The sequence below is a fragment of the Clupea harengus genome, chromosome 22 (assembly GCF_900700415.2).
Source record: "Clupea harengus chromosome 22, Ch_v2.0.2, whole genome shotgun sequence".
Taxonomy (NCBI): domain Eukaryota; kingdom Metazoa; phylum Chordata; class Actinopteri; order Clupeiformes; family Clupeidae; genus Clupea; species Clupea harengus.
The window spans coordinates 14299292-14318240 of NC_045173.1; positions in this window are offsets into that span (position 1 = coordinate 14299292).

Consider the following 18949-nt stretch of genomic DNA (forward strand, 5'->3'; position numbering starts at 1 on the left):
CATCCTAAAATCCTGCAGATGCCCCTGTTACGCCTCAGTGACCCTCTCAGATGTGACCTGAGGTAACCGTCTGATAGGGAGATTGACACACTTCATATCCTGACCCTCGACCTCTCAGTACTAAGGAGAGTCAGACAAACTGATGTCACATCCCCCTGTCCACATCTGTGTGTGTTGGCAGGATGAAGACGGTGTCGGGAGGGGGAAGATCTCTAGATTTCCATGATAACCAGTAAAATTGTCACCCTTGTTAACGTCTGATAGCTGAGATCCAATTAGTGCAATACTAAAAATGTCACTTCACAGCCCTAAAGGTGTGACAGTGTGTGTGTGTGTGTGTGTGCCTGTAGTCCTTTTTATACAGAGATCTCACGACAACATTAAGATGATCCCTCATTATACAGCGTTCCCTTATTTCCACTGACCCAAACAGAGGCGGCATAATTCCACCCCAGTGGGTGCTTTTAGACAGCATACGGGCATTCCATAACCAGAGGCGTGACATTTAACACTGCGTCTAGCTTGACCCAAAATGCCGTATTCAAGACCACTCGGAACTTTGATATTTCCAACTTGGAGAATTGCACTAGAATGCCACTTGAAGATTCCGAAACTTGGAGACGAGTCATTTAATCAATATGACATTGTTATCAATATGGCGATGAACCTAACTGATGTTATGTTATGTTGTACATTTTGAGATCAGAGTTGTCTTGAATGCGCCATAATATATGTGTCGGAAATAAATTAGCCTACCTTTCACTAAACAAAAACAATGACAGGTGAACTTAGTGTCGGCTGGCTCTTGCAAGCCGTGTACATTTACATCAATGTTAAGGCTCAACAGAGTCGGTCTGCATCATGCACAACATGTTATTACTCATAAAGTCAGATTTGTGTGTTCTGACAACACAGTAGTCCTGCTTCATTTTGGTGAGCTGATAGGCTGCATCACTGTCCTGTTCTGCCAGGCTGGCTGTCCCTTTTACACAGTCATTGTTCTGGCTGTGACTTGTAGCAGAATCCTACACAATTCCTTGAATGTCTGTGGTTGTTCATTTGTGCTACATATTTGTTTATACCGTGGAGGTTTGGTTTGGTATTGGGTCGTGGTCACTTTGGTTGGAAGGGGAAGGATGACGTCAGGTCAGGTGAAGAGAGAAAAAGAATGATGAGTCAACGAGGAAGTAGCGTCGGCCCTGGGAGGAATTAACTTCAATCAGCCTGCCAGGATCCTGAGTGAAATGAGGAGCTGCTGTTTTAAGAAACTGCTGTGTTTGTGTGGACTAGAAATGGCCAAGGAACAGGACATCTATACGCAAGTTTTTTTCCCTTTCCTCGCCATCTTGGGGATAGTTGGCTTGGTCTCTGTTTTCCCGAAGTCCTTTCTCAAAACCTCCTGCTGCATCTTCTCTCAATTGGTAACCTCTTTTCTCTTTAATTGTCTCTGTCTGACTGTGCAAACCTTCTGATGCAAGCTCAAAATCTGAACCACAACCATTTGTTGTTTTGCTTCCTTTTTTTCTTAATTTTTTTAAACATTGTTATTGCTTTTCCCCCATGATGAAAAAAAAGTCCCCCAGCTTCATCCCTTGTTTATTGGAGCTGTTTGCTCTTCAGACACACTTCTGCTAAAAGCCCTGAAGAGCCGTTCTCTTGGTAGGACACAGACACGGAACTCAACCAGAGTGAAACGCATGGAGGAACATTAACTATGCATGAGTTCAGGCCAGCTTTAGCATTAGCACAGTGGAGGCTGTACCCAGCTACCAGTAGAGGGCTGATGCAGGAGGGGTGGAGAGAATCCACTGACGCCCCGAAGTAAACACACAAACACACACACACACACTGCACCCAGCTACCAGTAGAGGGCTGATGCACTGAACAGTTTAATTATCTGGAGGTCACCTACACCACCATTTGTGGATATGATTCAAACAACAACAAAAACATGAGTCTTTGTTATACTCCCTTTAATCTTTTTGAATTCTTGACAGTCTGTGTAGTGAATAACAATCATAGCCCCTTTATCAACTGTAGGATCCTGATGCCAGATTGCCCATTGTGTTTCCATGTGTTCTATTATTAGTCTGTTACTGTTTTATTACAATGTAATAGTACTGAAACATGGCTGCAGATGCTGTAAATATTTATATTTTGGGGGCATTTGGGTATTTGAGTTTTGGGCATGTCGTGCTGTCTCTGTTTGCCATCTGTTCATTTATATATAAACTATAATCACTTGACTGGTTTGGGACTGAGTTGCTGATCATCAGAAATGCAGTTCTGTGAGAGTAACGGGAAATGATTGAGCCTTACACAAACCCAAACACGTAACTGCAGGGGTGAATGGCAGGATGGGGTTGTGGATCAGCTCTGGGTCTCTTGTTAATAACAAAGTGTTTCCTTTTGTCTCTGGATTTCTTAAAAGGAAAACAAAACATCAAGGCTTTGGGAGAGGCAACACTTTTTTTTTACTAATGAAAGACCCAGAGATAGTCCACAGTCCCGTCTCTCATTAAAAAAAAAAAAAGTGTCCCAGTTCCCTTGATGTTTGGTTTTTCTTTAAAAAATCCAGAGATGCTATCAGTGCCGTGATGAATTAATAATGAATTAATAAATCCTTCTTCACTTCAGGCATTCACTCTTCTTTAATGTTACACGGTTTAGTAACACGGAGGCCAGGCTGGTAGTTAATGATCTCTTTCTGTCTTGTCATTTTTTTGTTTTAGTTTTTTCCCTTTCAGAGCAGGAGGGATTTTTCTTCTATTTCTACATAATTTCCTTTTTGTGTTTGTTCTTTCCTCTATACAGGACCTTTTTGGAGTTTGTGTGTGTGTGTGTCTGTCCGTGTCTGTATGGGTGTGTATGTGTGCATGTCTGTCAGTGTGTGTGTGTGTGTGTGTGTGTGTGTATGTGTGCATATAGTGGGCGCTGGACTCATTTTTTTTTCTTTTACATTTTAGTATTTCTTTTTGTTTAGTTTTTTTTTGGAGTTATGGTGTTATTGCAAACATCAAGCAAACCTCTCCAATAATGTCCTTTTTATCATAAAAAAGCATAATTTCCCCCAAAAAAGATGTTACAGGATGATTGTCATCATGGCACTGTGACACGCAACTGGCCCGCATACAGTGGGGAAAATAAGTATTTGAACCCCTGCCGATTTTGCAAGTTTGGCCACTTGCAAAGAAATGTGTGATCTATAATTGTAATGGTAGGTGTATTTTCCCCACTGTATGTATAAAAACAGTTTGAATACTAGCTCCTTAAAGTGTTAAAGAGTGGTCAAAATGAGAAGTCACCAAAAAAATATACACAGGATATGTGTTATGTCATGTAATCCAACAGGATATGTGAACGAGTCCTGTGACTGAATCTGACAAGGATCCTGCTGAATTGAAACATCCAAAGTGAGTAACACTGGTGATTTTTATCGAGGCAGTGCCACCTGCTGTCCTTGGTGTGTTTTAGAGATTACAAACTAAACTTCAGACTTTGCATTGTGTGTAATCAAAGTGACAATACAGTATACCAATGTAATCGATGTTTGAATAGTAAGCAATGGCAATGGCCAACCTGGAGCTTATCCGGCCTGTAATTATACATACTTGACTATATGGGTTTGGAGAGAATTAGTTTGCAGTGTCTGTGTGTCCACAGTTATGGATTGGCAGGATTTGTGGTTGGTTATGAATGAAGCAGTGCCACACATTTTATAAATGTTGTTGATTGTGTTGCACAAGTAGTTTCTGTATCTGGTACCTATATCCGATTATTTTAAGTCTACTTTTATGAGTGTGTGTGTTTGTATGTGTGTGTGTGTGTGTTAAAACCTTTAAAACCACATGTTTGTCTCTCTTTCTCTCTCACACCCAAGTACACACCCAAGCACCAGTGGTGGAATGTAACGAAGTATTTTTACTTCGTTACTGTACTTAAGTAAATTTTTACGTATCTGTACTGTAACAGATCACGGAAACGTGGAATCTTTGTTATGGCTTATTTATTAAACACTAAACACAACACACTGACAAAATGGCACGGGCTTTATGCCCTGGTGCAAGTAACCACGATCAGACTGTGCTACAGTCACACACCTGCACAACCTCTGTCCCAACACATAACAACAACAGGTACTTAGAACCATAAGGACCATCGTTAGGGAACATGCGCTGGTGCATCACATAGGGTATAACACATACAGTACAACAGTGTGCGCCCGCCGCACGGCATTATGGGGCGACTATGCCGGCACGTTACACAGCCCCCACTAAGACTGGTTGGTGTCCTCATCAACCCAAGTCCTTACAACAAAGTCCTTCAAATGTGCCGGCAATCTGTGCTGTCGAGGTGCGCGCCCTGCGGGCGTGACAGTCGGCACAGCAGCCAGCGCAGCCTCCGGAGCTGGCACCAGTGTTGGCGCGGGGCCCACTGTTTCACAGTCTATCTCAGCTCCAGCCGGTGCCAACGGCCGGTGCGGGGCCAGCCGATCGCGATGGAGGGTCACAACCTTCCGCCGCCCTAACACTCGCACCCGGTACACCATATCAGACAGTCTTTCCAGTACAGTACACGGTCCTACCCACTGATTAGAAAGTTTAGGTGAAATACCTTTTTTTCTTTCAGGGCAGAATACCCACACCTTGTCACCGGCGTGGAACTCTTGCCCACAGCAGAGTGTGTCGTAAGCCCGCTTCTGTCGAACTCCGGCAGCGCACATTGCCCGTCTGGCCATTTCATGCACTTCTCGCATCCTCTCACACAACCGCCTGTAGAATTCCATCCCAGGTTTTCCATCAATCTCTGGCTCCAGGGGTGAGCCAAACACTAGGTCAATGGGTGTGCGCAACTCTCGTCCAAACATTAGGGCTGCGGGGGTGCACTTAGTCGAGTCCTGCACTGCTGTCCGGTATGCCCAGAGGACCATGGGCAGGTGGCAGTCCCAGTCCTGCTGTCGACGACTGGTTAGAATGGCCAGCTGAACGGCGAGTTTCCGGTTGAACCGCTCCACCAGCCCATCACTTTGTGGGTGGAGCGGCGTCGTCCGGGTCTTCTTGATACCCAGCCGTTTGCAGACTTCACTGAATACCTCCGCTTCGAAGTTCCGCCCCTGGTCACTGTGGAGCTCTTCCGGTGCCCCGAAGCGGCAGAACATCTCAGTCACTAATTTCCCTGCCGTTGTAGAGGCTGTCTGATCAGGTACCGCGTATGCCTCGGGCCACTTTGTGAAGTAATCCATGGCCACGATCACATAGCGGTTTCCGAGGTCGGTGAGAGGAAATGGGCCGAGCACATCCACTGCTACCCGCTCCATGGGTGCTCCCACTGCATACTGCTGTAGCGGGGCATGGGAACGTTGTGTCGGTCCTTTCTTGGCTGTGCAGGCGTCGCAGCAGTGAACAAAGAGCTGCACATCCCGTCGGCATCCAGGCCAGTAGAAACGGCCTCGTAAGCGGTGAAGTGTTTTTGATATGCCAAAGTGGGCAGCCCCCACTGCACCGTGCACAAGCTCCAACACGCGGGCTCGTAAGCAAACTGGGACCAAACTCTGCTGGAAGCAAACTCAGGAGCCCGCCAGCGTCGATGCAGCAGCCCGTTGTGTGAGGTAAAGCAAGGCCACTGCGAGTACAAAGCCTTGGTCTCAGGGTCAAGTGCAGAGACGTCAGTCCATGGTGGGCGTTGCCCCGCACTTACCCATGACAACACCCTGGCGAGGACCGGGTCTTTGGCTTGTGCTTCCTGCAGCTCCTCCGCTGCAAACGTGTCCCTCTGGCTGTCCCCCGGTGAGCCTTTGGCCGTGACTCTACAGACCTGCGTCGCGGCATCCACATCCCCTCCGTCGACCCGGCCGGGCTGGGGTGCGCTGATCTCTGCCGCCTCTCCGTCGACCGGGCTGGGCTGAGGTGCGCTGCTGGGCTGATGTGCGCTGCTGGGCTGGTGTGTGCTGCTGGGCTGATGTGTGCTGCTCTCTGCCGCCTCTCCGTCGACCGGGCCGGGCTGAGGTGCGCTGCTGGGCTGATGTGTGCTGCTGGGCTGAGGTGCGCTGCTGGGCTGATGTGTGCTGCTGGGCTGATGTGTGCTGATCTCCGCCGCCTCTCCGTCGACCGGGCCGGGCTGAGGTGCGCTGCTGGGCTGATGTGTGCTGCTGGGCTGAAGTGTGCTGGTCTCTGCCGCCTCTCCGTCGACCGGGCCGGGCTGGCCCGCGCTGCTCGCTGTCGTGTTGTCGTCGGATGGACCAACTTGGAGCCGACAGACCATGTGAGGCTCTGGCATGGCGGCAGCTGGACTCTTTGCCTCGGTGCGCTGACAGTAGCGACACTGCTCCGCTACACAGGGGCGCCTGGACAAGGCGTCTGCGTTGCCATGCAACCGGCCAGCTCGGTGGCGAATTTCAAAATCATAATCTTGAAGAGTCTCCATCCACCGAGCCAGCTGGCCCTCAGGCTCCTTGAAACTCAGCAGCCAGGTGAGTGAGGCGTGATCTGTTCTGAGTAGGAACCGCTTGCCGTACAGATAAGTACGGAAGTGGCGGATGCCCAGCACCACTGCTAACAGTTCGCGTCGGGTGACACAGTAATTTCGCTCTGCCCGACTGAGTGAACGGCTGAAGTATGCTATTACCTGTTCCCCCTGTTCTCCATCCTGGGAGAGGACCGCGCCGATCCCAACGTCACTGGCATCCGTATCCAGAACGAACGGTAGCTGGGGGTTGGGAAACGCCAGGACTGGGGCCTCGGACAGTGCTTTCCGAAGTTGGTGGAACGCGTCATTGCAGCTCTGTGTCCACAGAAACGGCTGGCCCTTGTGTGTCAGCTGGTGCATTGGGCTGGCAACCGTAGCGAAATCCTGGATAAACCGTCGATAATAAGATGCCAGACCCAGAAAACTCCTGAGTTCTGCCACATCACGAGGAGCAGGCCAGCTTTTTACCGTGTCCACTTTAGCTGGGTCAGTGGCCACTCCCGCTGCCCCCACGACATGGCCCAGAAACCCAGTCTGTCTCCTCAACAGGTTGCATTTCTTTGGGTGCAATTTTAATCCCGCCCCGCGGATAGCATTGAACACCTTCCCCAAACTCTCCAGAGCCCCTGAAAAGCTGGTTGCATGACATAAAATGTCGTCCAGATACACTATGCAGCAACTGCGTGGCATGCCCGCCAGAACTCTTTCCATCAAGCGTTCAAAAGTTGCGGGTCCATTACACAGTCCAAATGGTAGCACTTTGAATTGCCACAACCCCTGCCCGATAGTAAATGCAGTCTTTGGTCGGGCTTCAGGGGCTAGTTCTATTTGCCAGTACCCGCTATGTAAATCCAGTGAACTAAACCAGCTGGAGCCAGAGATGCTATCAAGCGCATCATCAATACGGGGAAGGGGGTATGAATCTTTTCTCGTTACCTGATTGAGGCGCCAGTAGTCCACGCAGAACCGCCATGAAGAGTCTTTTTTTGTGACGAGGATTGCCGGTGCTGCCCACGGGCTGTTGCTGGGTTCAATCACCCCCGCCTCTGCCATTTCCTTGACCAAACGCTCCCAGGCTTTCCACGTCACCTCTGCGCCTGGAGGCGAGTTGATCTCGAGCGTCATCGGTGAACACTCTCCGTCCGTATCTGCGTTGTAGGGCGGCTTCGATGGCGGTCCAACTTGCATGTTCTTCGGGGGGCAGGTCGACCAGTACCTGTAGGGCCTTCCCCTCCAGTGCCAGCGCCACCTGGACTCCCGTTTCCTCCGCCGACCAGCCGTTCAAGTTCGCCGGCAGCCGCACTTGGACTAGGTATGTCTCTAGTGGGTTCTCGCCATTATAGCGGGGCAGCTTGGTGTTGGTCCGACGGGGTGCCTCTGCTATCGTGGGTCGCTGCTCTGGGTCCCTTGAGAGGGCGGGTCGTAGTGGATGCAGCGGCCAGCTGTACGCTCCCGGTTCTCCAGCTTGTGGCCCTTCTAGGGGCAGGGGGCGTGGTTCTTCGCCTAGAAAGCGCGGCATGCTTGCTCCGTCTCCCAAGCGAGTGGTCCTGAGCGTTAGTTCTCTGGACCAAATCGCCGTTGAAGAGGCGTCTTGGGATGAAGGTCCTCTGAACTTCATCAGGGTGCTTTCCCGTGAATAAAGGGGTAGCCATAATCCCACTTCTGACACCAATGTAACAAATCACGGAAACGTGGAATCTTTGTTATGGCTTATTTATTAAACACTAAACACAACACACTGACAAAATGGCACGGGCTTTATGCCCTGGTGCAAGTAACCACGATCAGACTGTGCTACAGTCACACACCTGCACAACCTCTGTCCCAACACATAACAACAACAGCAGGACTCTCAAGTGTCACGCATTGAGCGTGACAGTCACTCATTTCGGTCTTTAGTCACGCACTCCCGCCACACATCGTATATCTCACGCTGAAAAAAAACTCTAGGCTATTTAATGTGCCGCAGCGTGCAAACATAACCTGGCCGCGCTGCCCTCACAATGGAGGAATCAAGCACGTCTCCCCGAATCCCCTGGAGTTCTGCCGTGAGGTGCCAGTTATCAGCCAATCAAACAAAAGAAATGGGCTACAGAATAGCCAATCAGAAAAAAGCGTATCTTTTGTATCTGGGTAAGATTTAATCCAGCAACCAATGAAAATAAAGCATCCTGGAATTGCGCGCGATTAATCTTCCAAAAGTTTTGTTCACCTGAGGAAACCACTGGAGCTCCGAGCATCAGTCTTGTACAAAGAGTAAGTCGTCTCCTGTTTTAATTTTACAACAAATTCACAATAGTTTGACACAAGCAATGACAACTTGACTGCAGTTAGAGAATATTTCCCAGATAATTAGCATCAGTTTTTAATGAGTGTTTGTGGCCAACTCAGTTTTAGGCTACAACCTGCCTTTTCACTATAGCTTTGACTCCGAACTTCGTTAATAGGCTATACTAAATTTGATTAGGCCTATTAAAAATATATATAGCCTATAATTCGAACGAATATTAGGCAGCCCTTAATATTCAATGATGTTATGGGCATTATTTTTTGTAGGCTAAATGTGTTTGCCTGAACATTCTATTCAGATTACGAGGCTTCTTCACGCCTGGTGAAGTTGTGAATTGCGAGCTCATTAGGCATACTAGCATTGTTATAAATATCCTGGCCATGGATGCATTAATCATTGCATCTGTCTTTCATAGATGTCAGGTAAGAAACAACTGAGCATCCTGTCCTTCGCGCAAAGAGGAAAGCCCCCTAAAAAGGCCAGATTAGGCCCAGAGAAGGTCGTAAACACATTAGAGGAGGAGATGGTGGAAGAGGAAGAGACAGTAGCCTACAATTGGAGGAGGAAGAGACAGTGCAGGAGGAAGAGACAGTACAGGTGGAGGAGGAAGAGACAGTGCAGGTGGAAGAGGAAGAGACAGTGCAGGTGGAAGAGGAAGAGACAGTACAGGTGGAGGAGGAAGAGACAGTGCAGGTGGAGGAGGAGGAGACGGTGCAGGTGGAAGAGGAAGAGATGGTGGAAGAAACAGTGGAGGAGATGGCTAGAACAAAAGGGAGAAAAGTCCCAGGAGCAGCCACCTGACCTCTTTTATTATTGAATGGACCTCTAAATGGCCATTTATTACTGTAGGAAGCCCAGCTCATATTACTGGTGCTCTATCTGCCACCAAGAGAACTCCTGTGGCCATCAAGGTGTGCAGGATGTGACAAGGCACATAGGCAGTAAGGGGCATCAGGCCAAACAGCAGGCACTGAAGTCAACCAGCACAGTCAAAAACTTTTACTTGCCAGTGACTGCAGAGATGAGTATGCAAGAGGTCAAGGTACATTTAAATGCATAAGGTTGACTACAATGTTCATGAATACCATTGTTCCTAATTAATACATCCAATTCAATGAATATGGCATATATAAGACATTCATCCATGACATGGACAGAATACTGCTCAGGGATGGGGCGGGCCGGGGGCGTGGCGGGCGTGGGGGGAGGGGGGGGATATGTCACTCTTGCCTGTCTTCAAAACTTGAGAGCCCTGCAACAGGTACTTAGAACCATAAGGACCATCGTTAGGGAACATGGCTGGTGCATCACATAGGGTATAACACATACAGTACAACAGTGTGCGCCCGCCGCACGGCATTATGGGGCGACTATGCCGGCACGTTACAGTACTTTACTTAAGTAAAAATAATAGTGCATACTTTTTACTTTTACTCCATTACATTTTTTAGCTATTATCTATACTTTTACTCTGCTACATTTCTACAATATGTGTTGTTACTCGTTACATTTTATGAGCACAGTTTCGCCAAAATGTTGCCTACACAAAACTATGGATTGCGTTGCTGTTTTGGAAGTTTAAACCAATCAGGTGGCTCTATCAACTCCAACGATATCAGAGTGCGCGTCTGGCAGCAGCACTAGCGGTAGCTTTGCCTGTTATATCTGAACATTCAACAGACAGCCTGACTACTGCCTATTCAACATGGATCCAGAGTCGGCCTGAACTGAGCCCTCTGATATGAGCCACCCTTGGCCCTATTTAAAAGATATGTTCGAGTTCAAAGGCCCCAAGAATGACTCCTGGAGGTTTCAATGCGTTTCCTGTCTCCCTCAAAAAAAGGAGTTGCTAGCCTTCAATAATTCGCCCTCAAATTTAAAGTAGCATATCGAGGTAAGCAGAGTGATTGCTATGCAAAGTTAATGTCCCTGACTTTTGAATATTGATATATGTATTTAATTCGTTAACTGACATGATATTATAATGTTATCTAGCGAAATGCATGTTGACATACAGCAATAGCATCAAGAAACATGATTGTATCTTCATTATATATTTAACGTATTGGTAAGATAAAGCTGGTAGGTTAGCTATGTCAAGCTAGCGTGCCTTGTTCTGTCCAGTTTTACAATTACATTTGTTTTTCATGTTCCATGTTTCCCTTTTTTACACGTTTACAATTAAATAAAAGATTTAAAGATATCACATGGTGTCTTTATTGGTTTGGCTTAATGGTATTAACTGCAAATAATCCCTGGTAGATAACTTGTCATCTGCAGAATTGTAAGATATAGTGTGAACAGTATTACAGATGGTAGGCACAATAAATACACCAACCTTTCCAATTAACAAATGTTGTTGCTTATAATTATTACTAGTAGTGACATCTGTAGAGGCATTTATTACCAGTAGCTATTTCTTTATCAAAATGGCACAGCCTAGACATTGACAGACAACCCATTGCGTGAGTACTTTTACTTTTAATACTTAAACACAAGGGGTTTCCTCCACTAAGGACCCCACCATAAAAAACATGCAAAATAACAGAACACATGTCCATCCCTGACCAAAGATGGACAGTTCACTTCACTTGGTCCCCGGGCGCTACAAGCTGCCCACTGCTCCTGGGGGGTCCTTGAGGAAGGACGGTCCAGGATGGGAAAAAGCAGAAAATAAATTCACCGCGACCTCAGGCCTACCTGCGTGTGTGTGTGTGTGTGTGTGTGTGTGTGTGTGTCCTGTGTCGCTTCCATATATGCACGTGTGTGTTCCAGTGTGTCGTGTGTGCCATTAAAAACCTGACAAAGGTCTTAATTATAAAATTATTATTATAAAGTAAATTTAAAAGTAAGTACTTTTTACTTTTACTTAAGTAGGATTGTTGATGTAGTACTTTTACTTTTACTTTTATTTTCCTGGGTACTTGTACTTTTACTTAAGTACTAAACTTCAGTACTTCCTCCACCACTGCCAAGCACACGCACGCACGTGCATACACACACACCCACGCACACGCATACAAAGGAAGGGAGAGCGAGTGAATATTTTAGCACACTTTCCATGTGTATATGCCACATTGAAATGGGATGTGTCCTTACCGTGCTGAGTGTTCCATTATGTGCCTATGGTCATTATTGCCTTACCCTATTCACAAAAGCAGGTCATTGCCAGGGATTTTTCCGGTACATGTGCATGTCTGTGTATGTGTGTGTATACTTGTGTGAGAGAATGAGAAAAGGCAGTGAGAGAGGGAAAGAGGGAGGGAGAGGGCGAGAGGAGATGCCCTTCATAAAGTTCTGTAGCCTTGCCGTCTCACATTGACAGGAGATAAGAGAGCTGCGTCTGCGATGGGGCCAGAGCTAATCCAGTCATGAGACACTTTTCCATCTCTGTCAGAGGATTAAAACACACATTCACCATTAACACACACACACCCACAACCATATAAGCTCTCACACACACATACTTTTAGAGATACACATTCTTAAACACACATTTATAAGCTTGTCACACACTCATAATTGGCCAAATGCTTTAAAGATTAATTCCACATATACGCATATTTGCTCATACATATAGGCTGTCTATGTGTCCTGCTCAATCACTCACTCACACACAGACACACACACACAAGGAATCATCTGTATACTGTATGCTGTAAGGATACCAGCAGCTGACAGACTCGCTTGATTATTGATCCCTCATACACACACACACACTGTCTCACACACTCTGAGACACACATCATTTCTGTTTCTGTCTTCAAAGACATCAGCTTCAGGTGTGTGTATGTATGTGTATGTGTGTGCGTGCGTGTGTGTGTGTGTGTGTGTGTGTGTGTGTGTGTGTGTGTGTGTGTGTGTGTGTGTCTAAGAGCTATCTGAAATCTGTGCTGCTAATTTGTCTTAATAGAGCCTACTGTGTGGCTGGTGCAGCAGAGCTGATGAATATTACATGAGAGTGGCGGGCACCAGTGAGTTTGATGTCTGTGATTAAACCAGACCTCCATTGCTCCTCTCATTGACATCCCAGTCTAATCCAGATAGCAGAAGACTGTGGAACAGATCAGGGTCTGGCACTGGATGTAGTCCTGGTATACATCACCACCTGCATAGGCAGCCTCTGCAGACTACATTACCCACAACCCTCAGAGTTGGGACGGGTCCTGTGGAGGATGATAGACAGCACTGGTGGGAAGTGGAGATGCAGTCCAGGTGTACAATATTACCTGCATAGTCAGCATCTGAATACTACAGTACCCACACTCCTCCAGTTATTCATGTAGTTGTGAGAAATATCTTCCTTCACTCCCTAGTGTGACAGATATTTAAGGTGAATCACTCATTTATGATTACCCTACAGACAGACTATGTACAGGAACCAACTGTGATATCTGCGTTTCCCATGAGGATGTCATGTAATGTGACATATAAGTCAGGAGCTGTGGGGAGGTTGTTGTTGTGACTCGTGACATTGGTGGGTCCTGTGGGCCAACATGGGATGCTGATGTGAAGACTTTTCCTCAAACCCCCTGTGCCTCCTCTCAAGAAAGACAAGATTTTGTCCTTTAATGTTTCCTTCATATCTTTTTATGAGGTCTTTTAATCTCTACCCCTAACTCTCTCCTTTTTCTCTTTCCTTCCCACCCCTTCTCTTCTCTCCTCTTCCCATCTCTTCTCATCTTTTTCTCTCCTCTTCTCATCTCTTTTCTTCTCTTCTTTTCTCCCTTCTTCCGATCTCTTCTCTCCTCTTCCCATCTCTTCTCATCTATTCTCTCCTTTTCGCTCCTCATCTCTTCTCTTCTCTCCTCTTCTTATCTCTTCTCTTCTCTCCTCATCTCTTTTTTTCTCTTTTCTTCTCGTCTTCTCTCATCTCTACTCGCCGCATCTCTTCTTTTCTTCTTCTCTTATCTCCTCTTCTGTTCTCTTTAATCATTTTCTCTTCTCATCTCCTCTCCTCTCTTTTCATCTGTTCTCTCTTTCATTTTAGAGATTCTTTAAAGGACAGTCCGCTCCATGGGATTCTGCCCAAGACGGATGAGAATCAGATGAAGAATCACTATGGAAACATCATTGGATGGGTGTATTTGAAAGCCTCCTGCTGCTCTCTCTCTGTGCACACACACACACACACACACACACACACACACACACACACACACACACACACACACACACACACACACACACACACACACACACACACACACACACACACAAACACACACACACGCACACACACAAACACACGCACACACACAAACACAAACACAGAGAGAAAGACAGAGAGAGATGTGCAAAGACACAAATCTGATGTCAGTGCCAATGGTTTAGGATCACATGTACATACACTTAACACACAGGTGTGCACACACACACAAACACAGTAGTAAGCCTCTCTCTGTCTTTTGACATCTTTTCAGCAGTAGAGCGGATTAGACACCGCTCTGTCTGTAGCTGTAGTTTTGAGTGAAAGTTCTTGCTGGTGCGATCCTTGAGAAATCCCTGGCTGCTCTCAGGGTTGGTCAGCAGTGCCATGTTTCACTCACTTTTATTTTTCGATCCTTTCGAATTCTAATGAGACCAGCCTCTCCTGGAAAGCCTGGAGGACCCCAGGGAGTGCTGGAGCCAGCGCTGCCCTCAGAGAGGAGACCCTGGTAGGGGAACTCACCGGCACTGGCCTCCCGAGCTCCCTGGAGCTCAGACAGAGAGCAGGGACCTCTGTGACGCTCATCTCCTCTGCTCTCTCTCTTTCTCCCCCTCTGTCCCTCTATCTATCTGTCCCTTGCTCTCTCTCTCTCCCTTTCTCTCTCTCCTTCTCCCTCTCTCTCTCTTTTGTCTTCTTCCCTCACTCTCTCTGTTCTTCCCTCTCTCTCCCTTTCTCTCTGTTATTTCCTATTTCTTGCCCTCTCTCCCTCTCTCTTTCTCGCGCTCTGTTTTTCCCTCCCTCTCTCCCCTTCTTTTCTCACTCTCCATTCTTAACAAATCTCTTTGTCTTCTGACGAGTCTCTATTGACCATACAGCTGCAGGCCATCGAGGCGAAGTAGAGCACTTATTAAATTAATGGAAATTACGTTGATGAAGTACACAAATACACACACACACATACACACACACACATATACAAACACACACACACACACCAGCCTGCACCAGAGCACCAGAAACGCAAAGGTCACTGCATTCATGTTGTGTCTAAGTCAGAAGAAGGGTGTTTGGGTGTCGCATTAGGGGACCTCAAACTCTGTCTCTCTGTTTCCCAGGAATATTTATTCATACACCACATAGCAAACAGGGCCTTCATGTCCTCTCACTCTCTTTCCCGTACAGTGTCCCTTACACACACACACACGCACACACACACGCACACACACGCACACACACACACACGTGCATTATGTATCTGTAAGATCAGAACGTTAAGTTGTAGAGAACATGATGACAGAGGTGGAGTGTTTGAGTGTGTAGCGAGACAATAGGATCAAGGACACAGAAAGGCTGAAAAAAGGAAGTGTCAGAGGGAGAGAGTAGAGAACGAGAGGAACCACAGGGAAACAAGAGGAGCGAGAAGCATAGATACACACAGACACGGATGCATACTCACACATACATACATATGCACCCACACAAAGACATATGTGTACATGCACAGACACAGACACACACACACACACACACACACACACACACACACACACACACACACACACACACACACACCCCAACTGTCATGTTCTGCTGGTTAACTCTCTGCCCTGGGGACTGCTGGCCTGCGCTGTGGCAGAGCCCATTATGGCAGAATAAAGTGGGAGCATATTAACCAGCAGCGCTGATTGAAAAGGATTTGCCTTCCTCCCCTCTTCCATCCGTTCCAACCCGAAGCCTTCCGGAACAGCTCTCAGTCAGGGAGGGGCAGGGGGGCGTCCCCCCTCCCTCATCTCTCGCTCACTGTCCCTTTCCCCCCTCCCAAGAGCCCTTTAACCTCCTCTCCTGCATCACGGCTCAGGCTAATGAAGTCTTTATGCCTGGAACCTTCTGTCTGTATTTATGATTACACTTTAGCTCTCCCTCTCTCTCCATCTCTCACTTACTCCCTATCTGTCTGTCAACACTCTCCTTTTCTCTCTCACTCAATTATTCACTGTGCACTTGCTGAATCTCTCTCTCCCTCTCTCATACTTCTCCATCCATTGATGTATAGTTAAAGACAGACAGAGGGCTGTCTTCAGGGTTGGCACATTGGCACATCTCTCTCTATAATGGTCCTTCTGTATTTCTAATATATGTGTGGACCCAAATGTGTGTGTAATAGCCACTCACTGCTCCAACAGCCGTATAACTCAATAACCAACCCCAAAGTGTGTGTATGTGTGAGTAACAATTATGGACTTAATTCTATTGAACAGAAAACAATTCCATGATGTTCCCTTACCTGAGCAGACTACATGCTTCTTAAATGGAGCTAGTGTAAGAGTGCAGAAGAGTCTTTGTATTGTCTAGATTATTCTTTACATATTGATAAATGTAAACGTCTGTGACTTCACAACAAAACAAACATGAAAGGGCTAATAATTCTCCTCTCAGCTCAGCCCGATATAAAAGCTGAAAAAATGTGGGAGCCCTTAAACAGCTGAGGGAACCTAGCGGAGCGAGAAGGAGAGGGAGTGGGATTGAGAATGAGAAGGATTAGTAAAGAGACAGAGGGATTGGAGAGAAATTAGAGAGAGGAAAGGAAAGAGAGAAAGACAGAGTTCTGTTCGTTGTGTTTTGGGTTCCTTAGGTAATCAGGCTGCAATTAAATGAAAAATGTCGCTGTCTATGATAAGCCCTGTGTGTTTGTGTGTGTGAGAGTGTGTATATGCATGCATGAGTGTGTGCGTGTGTGTCTGTGTGTGAAAGAAAGAGACTGTGTGTGTGTGTGTGTGTGAAAGAGAGAGATAATGTGTTTGTGTTTGTGTGTGTGTAAAAGAGAGGTACTGTGTGTGTGTGTGTGTGTGTGTGTGAAAGAGAGAGAGACTGTGTGCATGTGTGTGTGTGTGTGTGTGGACTGAATGGTAGGGATGCTGCAGTGCATGGTGGGTAGAGAGCTCTCATTGTGTTGTGGGCTCCTCCTGAGAGAGTACACTAAATTGGACAAATAAAACTACAGGGATTAGTTTAATACCTCAAAGAAGGCTCCCATCGCATGGATTAGCAACACTCAACTCAGTGTTTATATGCGTGTGTGTGTGTGTGTGTGTGTGTGTATTGAAATATTTTGAGTAATCGTATTTGAGTGATATGACGTATGTATATATTGCTGTAATTGGGTTTGTGTGAGTGTGTGTTTGAGTTCATATTTTCATGACATTTTTGTTCTTTTTTGTGTGTTTTGTTTTGTGGGAATTCATTTGTTGAGAGAGAGAGAGAGTGTGTGTGTGTATGTGTGTGTGTACATGAATGTCTGTTGAGTAAGTGACTGGTTGACAGGTTGCTGACTAGCGATACCCTTTAGGTTATTTATGACCTTCCATCACTGCTCTCTCAGCAGTGTTTGTGTTTGGGGAGTAAGTGTGTGTACGTGTCTGTGTGTGTGTGCGTGTATATGTGTGTGCGTGTGTGTGTGAGGTTCTCTATTTCTCTGCTGCTCTGCTGATTCACTGATATGTGGAGGTATTTTTGCTGTCAAGAATGATGTGTGGTGTGTTTGTATCTGTACATGTACATCATGCGCGTGTGGTGTGTAGTGATGTGTGTGTGTGTGTGTGTGTGTGTGTGTGTGCGGACGTGTTTGTGTGTGTGTGGTTGGGTTGCACTCATCAAGTGCGATCATGTTTGTACATTTGCATAGTGTGTGTGTGTGTGTGTGTGTGTGTGTGTGTTTGTGTGTGTGTGTGCAAACATGTATCTGTGTGGTGTGTGTGTGTGTGTGTGTGTGTGTGTGTGTGTGAGTGTGTGTATATGTGTGTATATGTGCAGTAGTGTGCGTGTGTTGGTCTGACATCTGTACTCTGAGCGTGTTGTGCCTCCTTCTCCTCCTCTGCTGGGTCCCTGGGCAGCCATGCGTTTCTCTGTGTGCGATTAATCAGCCTGGCTCAGGAGGGCCATGCATAAAGCAGATGGATTGGCCTGATCGCTGGGGCCCCGTTTGTCATTTGCTTAATCTGGCCTGGCCAGCTATGCGGCCGACCCTGCAGGTTAAGGCTGATGGATGGATAATGGCTGTGGTGCCACTGCAAGCCCACAGAGCAACTGGATCTGAGCCAGAACTGGGCCAGAACCGGGCCAGACACAGCTGCTGTCTGGAAGAGGAGCAGGAATTGATTTAACAGCACACTTTCATACACACACACACACACACACACTGACACACACACACACACACGCGCACACACACACACTGATGTAAAACACTAGTGGACACTGACACACAGCCATACTCACAGAGTCACAGGCTGCAGGGACTGATGTGCCATCACACTTTCATAGACACACACACACACACACACACACACACACACACACACTGTTGTAAAACATTAACATTAGTGGACACTGACACACTCACAGCGTCACATACTGCAGGGACTGGCCTGTCATCATAATTTCATAGACACACACACACACACACACACACACACACAAACACACACACACACACACACACACACACACACAAACTGGTGTTTGCACACATCCACTGACACACATAAACACTCACAGTCACACTCATATCCTCACACACATAAACACTATAACTCACAGGCACATTCTAACTCATACCCTATAAGACATAAACACACACACACACACACACTAACACTAACACCCTCAGACGCAAATGCTTCTCTAACGTCAGAATCCTCTGCCTGGCTCTCGGGATTATATCAGTACTAACAATAACGTATAGTAAACAATGCTGTGGTCGACAACAGGTCTACCTACCTTGAACATTAACTAGGGCTGTCAGCGTTAACGCGTTGATCTATGCGATTAATGCGGCCGCGATTAACGCGATAAAATATTTTAACGCAATTACCGCAACTTTTTTTTTTTAAATGCCTTTATTTGGATAGGACATGAAGTTATGACAGGAAGCGAGGCGGAGAAGAGGTGGGGAGAGGATTGGGAATTACATCAGGCCAGACTTGGCCTACCATTTTATGGGAGCGATGAGGGACAGGTGGGGCTTGAATAGCCCTCCTTATTCAAAG